The sequence below is a fragment of the Mastomys coucha genome, chromosome X, assembly GCF_008632895.1.
Source record: "Mastomys coucha isolate ucsf_1 chromosome X, UCSF_Mcou_1, whole genome shotgun sequence".
In the NCBI taxonomy this organism is placed as follows: Eukaryota; Metazoa; Chordata; class Mammalia; order Rodentia; family Muridae; genus Mastomys; species Mastomys coucha.
In genome coordinates this window covers 71,350,556-71,359,757 of record NC_045030.1, presented here as the reverse complement: position 1 = coordinate 71,359,757, position 9,202 = coordinate 71,350,556, and the positions used below count along the sequence as shown (strand labels likewise).

General features: G+C 40.6%; 1 pseudogene; it reads left to right on the top strand.

Moving 5' to 3' along the window:
* Nucleotides 1-7,320, top strand: part of LOC116102259 — a 185,844-nt pseudogene extending 178,524 nt beyond the window's left edge.
* The last annotated feature ends 1,882 nt before the right edge of the window (nt 7,321-9,202 follow it).

Below are 9,202 nucleotides of genomic sequence, written 5' to 3'. Positions count from 1 at the left end.
CGCCCCTTTCCCTGCTTACCAACCCACCTTCTCCTACTTCCTGGCCCTGGCATTCCCCTGTAGAGGGATTTTAATCCAGCAATATGGCTACTCTGGAAAGGGATCACACCCAAAGACCATCTAGGTGTAGCAATCCAGCTGGGATGAGGATCATTTAATTCATCTGGCTGTAATACAGACACACCCTTAGTATACACCTTTAATTACTAACAATGAAGGTAAGGTTAGCTTGTAAAAGGAATCACTCATGTTTGAAAGTGTTGTAAATGATGCCTAATTGACAAAGTGACCAATCAGAGAAAGATTTGACAGAATGAGTCAGAGATGGAATATGCCAAGCTCTCACACAAACAGACAGGAAAGAGGCGGCTAAAGAGGAGTTGAATTAGATTAACTTAGTCATTTTGGAGTCAGTGCAGTGTTTGCAGTGCAATGGAGTTGAGTTCCTTTGTGAGTTCACGCAGTTCAGTGCAGGTCAGCAGAGGTAGTTGAAGCCAGAGAATAAGGAGCCAGAAGTTTAGAAGATATTTCCAGAATAAGTTTGAGGCCAAGCAGAGAACAATTCAGTGAGAAGCTTAGAGAAGCCAGAGTGAATCAGTCAGCTTGTAGAGGAGTTTGAGCCAGAAGAACTGAATTGAACTAGCCAGCCAGAGTTCAAAAAGAACTAGAAAGGGTGAGTTTATTCATCAATAAGCCTCTGAGACAATAATTACATCTGGTGAATCAAAAATACCTTTACACACAATATTATGAAACTAAGAACCTCCAAAGATTCCATTGAGTACATTTTCTGTTGGCCATCTACTGCTTGACATGGGGCCTACCCTTAAGATTTGTTTTCTTCCCCCATGAGACTCAATTAGAGAAAAGTTATGTTTTATTTGCAAGTGGCTATTAATTGGAGAAACCTTCTGGGTTAGTGATGGGGCTTGTGTTGACTTTTCCTTTCAGCTTTAGGACCTCATCTGGTACAGACACATAGAGGCCCTGTGCATGCTACCTCAGTCACTTTGAATTTGTATGTGTTTCTATCACGCTGTGTTTAGGAGGTCTTGTTTCTTCGGTATCCTTTTTACCCTCTGCCTCTTACACTCTGTTTATTCTTCCTTAGAGTTCACTGAGCCTTGAGGTGGGGGTAGATTTACTGGAGACATCTCATTTATGGCTGAGAATTCCAAGGCCTCTTACTTTTATGATTTTATGTTTTCTGATTGTAGGTCTCTGTATTTTTCTCTACCACAAGAGGAAGCTTCTTTGATGATGACTGAGCAAGAGACTGATCTATGAGTACAGAAAAAATGTTATTAGTAGCCATGTTATTTCTTCATTCTTTCAGCAAAACAGTAGTCTTTGGTCTCTGACCTATCTATGCTCAGGTACTTGATAACCTGAACAGCATCAGGTATGGGTTCCTTCTCATGCAATGGGCCTTAAATCAAGTCAGATATGGTTGGTTACTCCTCCAGACTTTGTGCCTCCAGTGTATCGGTGTATCCCTCAGGCAGGACACCATTATAGTCTGAAGGGCTTATAGCTGGGTAGGTGTTTATCTTTCTCTTTTGGTAGCATACTGCATCGTTTACATATAAAGGAAAATGCACCAGAGGAGAAACAAAGTGTTGATGTTTTGCACATAAATTTTGAAGATTCAAGCACTCAATGGCCTAGACATAAATATCTCATAACACCACAAATTCAACTAATTCTCTACTAATTTATTAGCCATTTTTTTTCTTTTTTGGGTTTTTGAGATAGGGTTTCTCCATGTAGGCTTGACTGTCTTGAAACTCATTCTGTAGACCAGGCTGGCCTTGAACTCACAGAGATCCACCTGCCTCTGACTCCCACATTCTGGGAATAAAGGCATGCATCACTCACTATAGCCTGGCTATTATTCCCATTTTTAAATGTGCTTTACTGCCAGTCCTTTTTTTCCCACCCAAGTAAGTTATATCAAGTTAGAAACTTGGAATTATTATTTTTTCCTATCATGCTCCACTATCCAACCAATCAACTTTAATGATACCATGTCCTTCAACTTTGCAGTTGGCATAAATGTCTCTCCTTATGTGACCATCCTACAGATTCTGATACATGCTCATATTTAGGAATCACCTGTTTAAGGTTTGGTCTTAAGAAGTTAAGTCAGACACAGTAAATGTCAATCAGGAGCTCCTTTAAATATCTGTTATTAGCAGACTCAGATGAAGGAAAGAATGGTTTAAATCTTCTTGAAGGCATTGATATTGGAGTGCTCAATAAGACAATTGGTAAACTTATTTTAACACTTTCTGGAAAATACTCAACGTTTAGAAATGTTTGGCAGGAAGGACTTATATTAATTATAGCCATTTACAAAGAACATTTACTTTTTTGACCAATTTATAACACAAGTAATTAGGCATATCTTATTTTAACATTGTAATATGTTTTATTTGATACAATAGTAATTTTTACATGTGTGCTCAATTTTCACAGTTTATCATTCATGCACCAAGACCATCTGCTTCCAACTTAGAAAATTAGAGAGACCCTGTGAAAATATTAACCCAATCAACATGAATACATGAAGACAGTAATTAGCTCCAGGGACTCACATGCAAATAGGATTCAGTTTAAGCAAACTTGTAATATCAAATCCTACACTTAATGTGAATGGCAATATTCATATCTCAAAATGAATGTTCCACTGCAGTAACTTATTCCATAGTATGTTAATTCAAACCTCTACAATTTATGTGTGTGCCAATAATTGACAATTATAAGCATACCTATTACATAACTGAGGGCATTTCTATACTAGCTTCAGGATCCTGATGGGAATTCATTGGGAAACTCAAGGGCACCATTTGGAATCCAGATTATTTTGAGTTCTGTTTCAAATCCAAGTCTTTGCCTGGAGATTTCTAACTGATGCTAAAAGAAGCTTCTTTTATAAAAGCTAGAGTCTCTGGCAAGGTACGAGTGTGAGAATCAATTGTTAGCACTTTGGAAAGGAAAGTATTATGGTTCTACATTCAATCTCAAAAATGTTATTTTAAAGAAATATTTATATTATTAATGAAGGTAGGACCTATATAAATCTTAGGAACAGAATTGTCATGTAATGAAGCCATTGCTCAGAATACTGATTAACCCACCAGGTCAGTCAATTCATTCTGCCCACTTTATAATGATAAATAGCTCATGAAGTGTTCTGTCTGGCAGTGCCTTTCCTTATTTATAGTGTCTTACACAATCAAATGGGAAATCCCTTGTCTTGCATGTGAAATTGATACTCAATTATGTGGTCAGCTTCAGCCCTTCTGCCCATGCCTTTTAGCCAAGCAGCCTTCTTCCTGCATACCAGTTCAGGTTCAGAGCAAACCACCTAAATTGCATTTGGAAAGAGACCATTTGTAGTAGACCTTCTTGAATTAGAACCCCAGATTCTCTTCTTAATTCTCATGCAGTCAGATTTGCATTATCTTGAAATTAGTCTTATAATCAAAAAAGAGAAAGATTGAAAAAATGTTATAAATGATAGGTGCCAGGCACATAAAGGAACTGACTATCACTCCAAAAGTACAAACATTGTATAAATGGTTCTCCTTCATTGATTCCTAACCTTGAGAAGAGGAGTCAAGGAACTCTAAGACTCTGATGAAAACTGGATCCTTCATCTTTAGCAATATACTCATATGTATGTATGGTGCTTCCCATTCAACTTTGCTGAATTAGTTAATTTCTAATGTTGCATCTATTAAACACAAGGTCAAAGTCATCAGCAATCATGACTACCTATGTATGATTCATATGACACTGATTTGAGAATATTTTATGATTGCTAAGATTCTTCTGGGGCTCTTTCTGTATTCTAATTCTTTTAATGCAGAATCTTTTTCTCCCCAGTGTTCTTTCTCTCTCCCCCTTCCCTCCCCCTCTCTTTCTGCCAATGACTAGCCATTATCTGCTGTTTATAAAATGCAAGAAAGTTACAAAACCCCTCCTCAGCAAATGCATGTCCTTCTATGCATTCCCTGTCATTCTAGGCACAACTTAGAGGGAACCCCATCACTATGGACAAAGTAGTTCCAGACATTTGACATTTTCACTTTAGCTTTAAATCAATTCCACTTTGAGTTTTCAAATGTCTAGAAAATCTTGTCTCAGATCTTCTTCACTTCTAACTTCATTACAAAACTTTTTATGAAGCTCCCATTGCTGAAAGGCCTTGTTACTTCATACATACAATCTGAAAAAGCTCAATCTAGTTCTCTAAGACTCTGCCTGCCACAGCTTTCCAGAGCACTGGGCATCATCAAGAAGGCAAGCATTGATCCACTATACTCAACTGGGGGCTAAATCACTTTATTTCATTAACTTACTAATTCCCAAATCTTTGATTTTGGTGCTATTTTTAACACAATGTGATTGAATAGAGCTTAGCCATGCCTGTGCCTTGTTTATCTGTACAGTGGTTCACCCTTTCACACATGAAGTACAATGTTACAAGTAAAAGAGTTCAAACTCTGGAGTGGAGAGGAGAATTAGCAAAGACCTGCCAGGGTGTCTTACACCAAATTATTTAAGTTTTCCAAGTCTTAGTTCACTGAGTACCTACCTGATGCCAAGCTATGGAACCTTTTGTTGACTTTTGGTGGGGTTGGTAAGTTGCTTACAAAGAGAGGGCCACAAGCATGTAAGAAATGCAGGCAAGCATCAGCAATGTGAGAGACATAAGGAAGAAGTGGAGTTTCATCATCTAAGAGGACAAAAACTAATAGAAAGAGAAAGAAACACTGTACAGAGGAATGAGGGGCCAAACAAAATAAGGTATAAGCTAGGTAGCTGGACCTTTTCTCTTTCAGAGAAGATGTGTCTACAGAAGACAGCAGGGTGGATGCTTTACACAGTCTGTAAAATAGGCTTACTGACTTCGCTGGAGGACTGATTTAAGGATATGTATGAAGGACATGATGGCTTATAAAGACTTTGTTACCTCCTTTGGTATATAACTGATTCTGAACAAACAGATGTGAAATGTAGAGGAAACAAATGAGGTTAAACTGCACTCTAAGCAAGTACTAGTGGACGCTCACATGAAAGAAGCCCTTCCTCACAAAGGCCATTCATTCCTAAGGCTAAAAGCACATTTCTCAGGTTTACACAGTGAGTAGGTAATGGCTACTGCTGTCATCCCTGATACTCTATTTGAAATCAATATGGTTTAGACAAAGTGAAAAGGCCACAGGCTAAGAGGTGGGATTTTTCACTTCTAATCTAAGGTCTTGGCCTTTTATGCCACAAAGAGTGGCAGCAATTTGTCATACAGCGAATACCACTTGCTCAATTGCTCCAACAGGATTAAATTGACTTTAATGATTACAGGGTAAAGAAAAACATCTGAAGTATAGCAGTAGGGTAAAGATGGAAGAAAGGAAATGTGAACCAAGAAGATATAAACAAAAAGGAAAGTATTTAATGGCAGCAGCATCTTCTCTTTTGGGCCCCAGGGAACCTTGGCCACTAATTCAACTGGTATAAACCCTTGGGACATATTTGTCATAATTAAATTCTCAGAAAGTAAAAGAGTTTGACACAAAGCAGATAAACAGAGACAAAATGAATTTATTTTGGAGGTTATGCTAGGAAAACACACCACAAGAAAGATGTAGGAATTATAAGAAGTTCAGGGAAAGGAAGCCTTTGCTTTTGTGAGGAATCTAATCATAGATGTGAGTGAGGTTTCAACCTGAATCAGACAAATATTGTGACAAGCAAGCAAGGAGAAGAAGGTTGGCTTTGAGATTGAACGGTTGAATCTTAAGTGAGAAGGGGAGTTTGCTTCTGTTCAGTTGATGAACATATTTTCCTTGAACATTCACTATGCCTCAGGCCTTAGCCTATCTGTCACACAAAGTTACAACCACTGGAAAACCATTCAGTATGTATCCACTAGATATCAGAGTTCATAGCCCAGAACGTACTGAACATTGTATGACACAAACTCATTAAATCCTACAGTGTCCTTACGGACTAGTTGCTTCTGCTCCCTTCATTTAACGCAGATGAGCTGTATGTGGGATCCAAGGTCAATGTCTTGGTAAGAGTGATTGATCTTGGCACTGAGTACCTCTCTAATGTCAAGCTATGGAACCTTTTGGTGACTTTTGGTGGGGTTGGTAAGTTGCTTACAAAGAGAGGGCCACAAGCATGTAAGAAATGCAGGCAAGCATCAGCAATGTGAGAGACATAAGGAAGAAGTGGAGTTTCATCATCTAAGAGGACAAAAACTAATAGAAAGAGAAAGAAACACTGTACAGAGGAATGAGGGGCCAAACAAAATAAGGTATAAGCTAGGTAGCTGGACCTTTTCTCTTTCAGAGAAGATGTGTCTACAGAAGACAGCAGGGTGGATGCTTTAGCTCATTTTCTATTTAAATAACCCAACACCCAAAAGCTTTGTGACTTGGGGTGGGTATAGTGGACAGGGTATTTACAAATAATTCACAAGACTGGACCTGAACATAAGATGTAGGATCTAGAGTAGGTCTAGAGGTTGGAGGTGACATGGTGTCTGGAGTGAACTAGGAGGGGCTAGAAAATGCTGGCATTTATGTTCCTGCTACATGTGGAAGATATGGGGTCCCCAGTACAAAGCAGGGTTAAAATCAGCATTGAGATCCAAAAGAATGCTTCTTCTTCTCCGGTGCAGCAGGAGGGCCTGGAGGACCCGGGGTCCCAGAATTAGGAGGCAGCATCAGCTTCTGCGGAGGATTCAGCTGGGGTCTTAGAGGCCGTGGTCGTGGTCAAGGCCATGTGGCTCTCGGAGGTAAAGCTGAAGACAAGGCGTGGGTCCTCATCACCAAGCTGGGCTGCCTGGTTAAGGACATGAAGATAAAATCTTTGGAGGAGATCTACCTGTTCTCCCTGCCCATTACAGAGTCTGAGATCATTGACTTTTTCCTGGGTACATCCCTAAAGGATCAGGTTCTGAAAATCATGCCAGTGCAGAAGCAGACTCAGGCTGGCCAGCGGACCAGGTTCAAGGCATTCGTCGCTATCGGGGACTACAATGTTCACGTTGGTCTTGCTGTTAAGTGCTCCAAGAAGGCTGCCACTGCCATCCTAGGGGACATCATCTCGGCCAAGCTCTCCATTGTCCTTGTGTGGAGAGGCTACTGGGGTAACAAGATTGGCAAGCCCCACATTTTTCCATGCAAGTTGAACAGGCCGCTGTGCCTCTGTGCTGGTGTGTCTCATCCCTGCCCCCAGAGGCACTGGCACTGTCTCTGCTTCTGTGCTGAAGAAGCTACTGATGATGGCCGGTATAGATGACTGCTACACTCCAGCCAGAGGCTGCACTGCCACCCTGGGCAACTTTGCCAAGGCCACCTTTGATGCCATCTCCAAGGCCTCCTTTGATGCCATCTCCAAGGCCTACAGCTCCCTGACCCCCCACCTCTGGAAAGAGACTGTGTTCACCAAGTCTCCTTATCAGGAATTCACTGATAAATTCTTGTAAAATTCTTGTAAAATTCTTGATAAATTCTTGTAAAAAACCCACACCAGAGTCTCTGTTCAGAGGACCAGGCTCTAGCTGTGGCTACCACATAAGGGTTTTTATATAACAAAAATAAATGAATTAAATCTGTTTTAAAAAGAGAGAGAGAGATCCAGAAGAATGAGGATGAGCTGGGAGGAAGAGCCAAAAGAGGCAGCCCAAGCTGATGCTTTTGCTCCAAGGTCGAAGGCTCATACCAGAATCTTATAGTAGCACAGCTTTGTATAGTGAGGAATAGAGAATGTGTGCATGTGTTTCTACACCCTCTCTGTACATGCTCTCTCTCCTTGTCTCTCTCTGTCACTCTCCCTCCCTCCCTTTTATGTCTCTATCTATCTCTGTCTCTCTCTCTCTCCCTCTCTCTGTCACTCTGTCTCTCTGTCTCTGTCTCTCTCTGTCTGTCTCTCTCTCCACCTCTCTCTCTCTCCTCTCTCTCCTCTCTCTCCTCTCTCTTCTCTCTGTCTCTCTGTCTCTGTCTCTGTCTCTCTCTCTCTCTCTCTCTCTCTCTCTCTCTCTCTCTCTCTCTCTCTCTCTCTCTCTCTCTCTCTCTCTCTCTCCCTCTACCTTGTCTTCCTAAAAAGCCACCAGGATTGTGTAATGTGGCTGTAACAATAAAGTTCTCAAATTCCAGTCACCCCCAAAAGACTTCATACCTAAACACCATATTCATTTTAAGTATATGATCTCTTAAATATCTCACAATGATGAATTATTTCAACACATTAAATCTAGGGGACATTCAAGCCAGATTAACACTGCAGTAGTGAAGGTGGAACAGATAGAGAATGGGAGCCTCCAAGAGATGGCTGGTCATCAACTAAGAAAGCAGAACAGAGCTTGAATCCATGGGCCTAGCTATGTAAGTAATATGAATGGAAGAAATTAAGTAAGAGTAGAAGCTAAGGGAAGATAAGAGAGGTAAGAGAAGGAGAGAGAAGAGAGAGGGGGAGAGAGAGAGAGGGAGAGAGGAGAGAGAGACAGAGACAGAGAGAGACAGAGACACAGAGAGAGAGACAGAGAGAGAAGAGGCCAAAAGCAGCACAATCAGAGCATGTCTCTAAACAGGCAATACAAACAACACAAGAACCAAGGGAAACTCCACGTACAGCCTGTGAGACTTTAAGAGCAAAGAAATGGGATGTCATTTCACATGACAAACGAAGCTGGCTATAAAGAAGAACATGTATTATGCCCAAAAAGACACAGCTTGCATGTACCCTATACTGTACCATAACTATGTACCACAGAAAAACAAATTTTCTGCTCTTACCATGTAATATATTTGTGACTGAGTAGGGATATGCATAGAGAGAGAGAGACTAGAAATACATCCTGCATTCTCAGCTCTCTAAACAATAAATGTCATTCTTTAGTACTGGAATTGAGAGATTCTTGACTGGGACCAATTTGTATCCCCAGTCAACAAATACTCACACCCAATGTGTGTGTGTGGGGGAGATGCATGTGTGTGCACATGTGTGCATGGACTGAACTTCATCCATTAAATGTTTGTTAGACATTTAGGGGGGAAAAGACTATAAAGACTATTTTTGTTGGATATTTTATTTACTTACATTTCAAAAGCTATCCCCTTTCTCAGTTTCCCCTCCAGGAAACCTCTTATCCTATCCTCACTCTCCCCACTTCTGTGAGGGT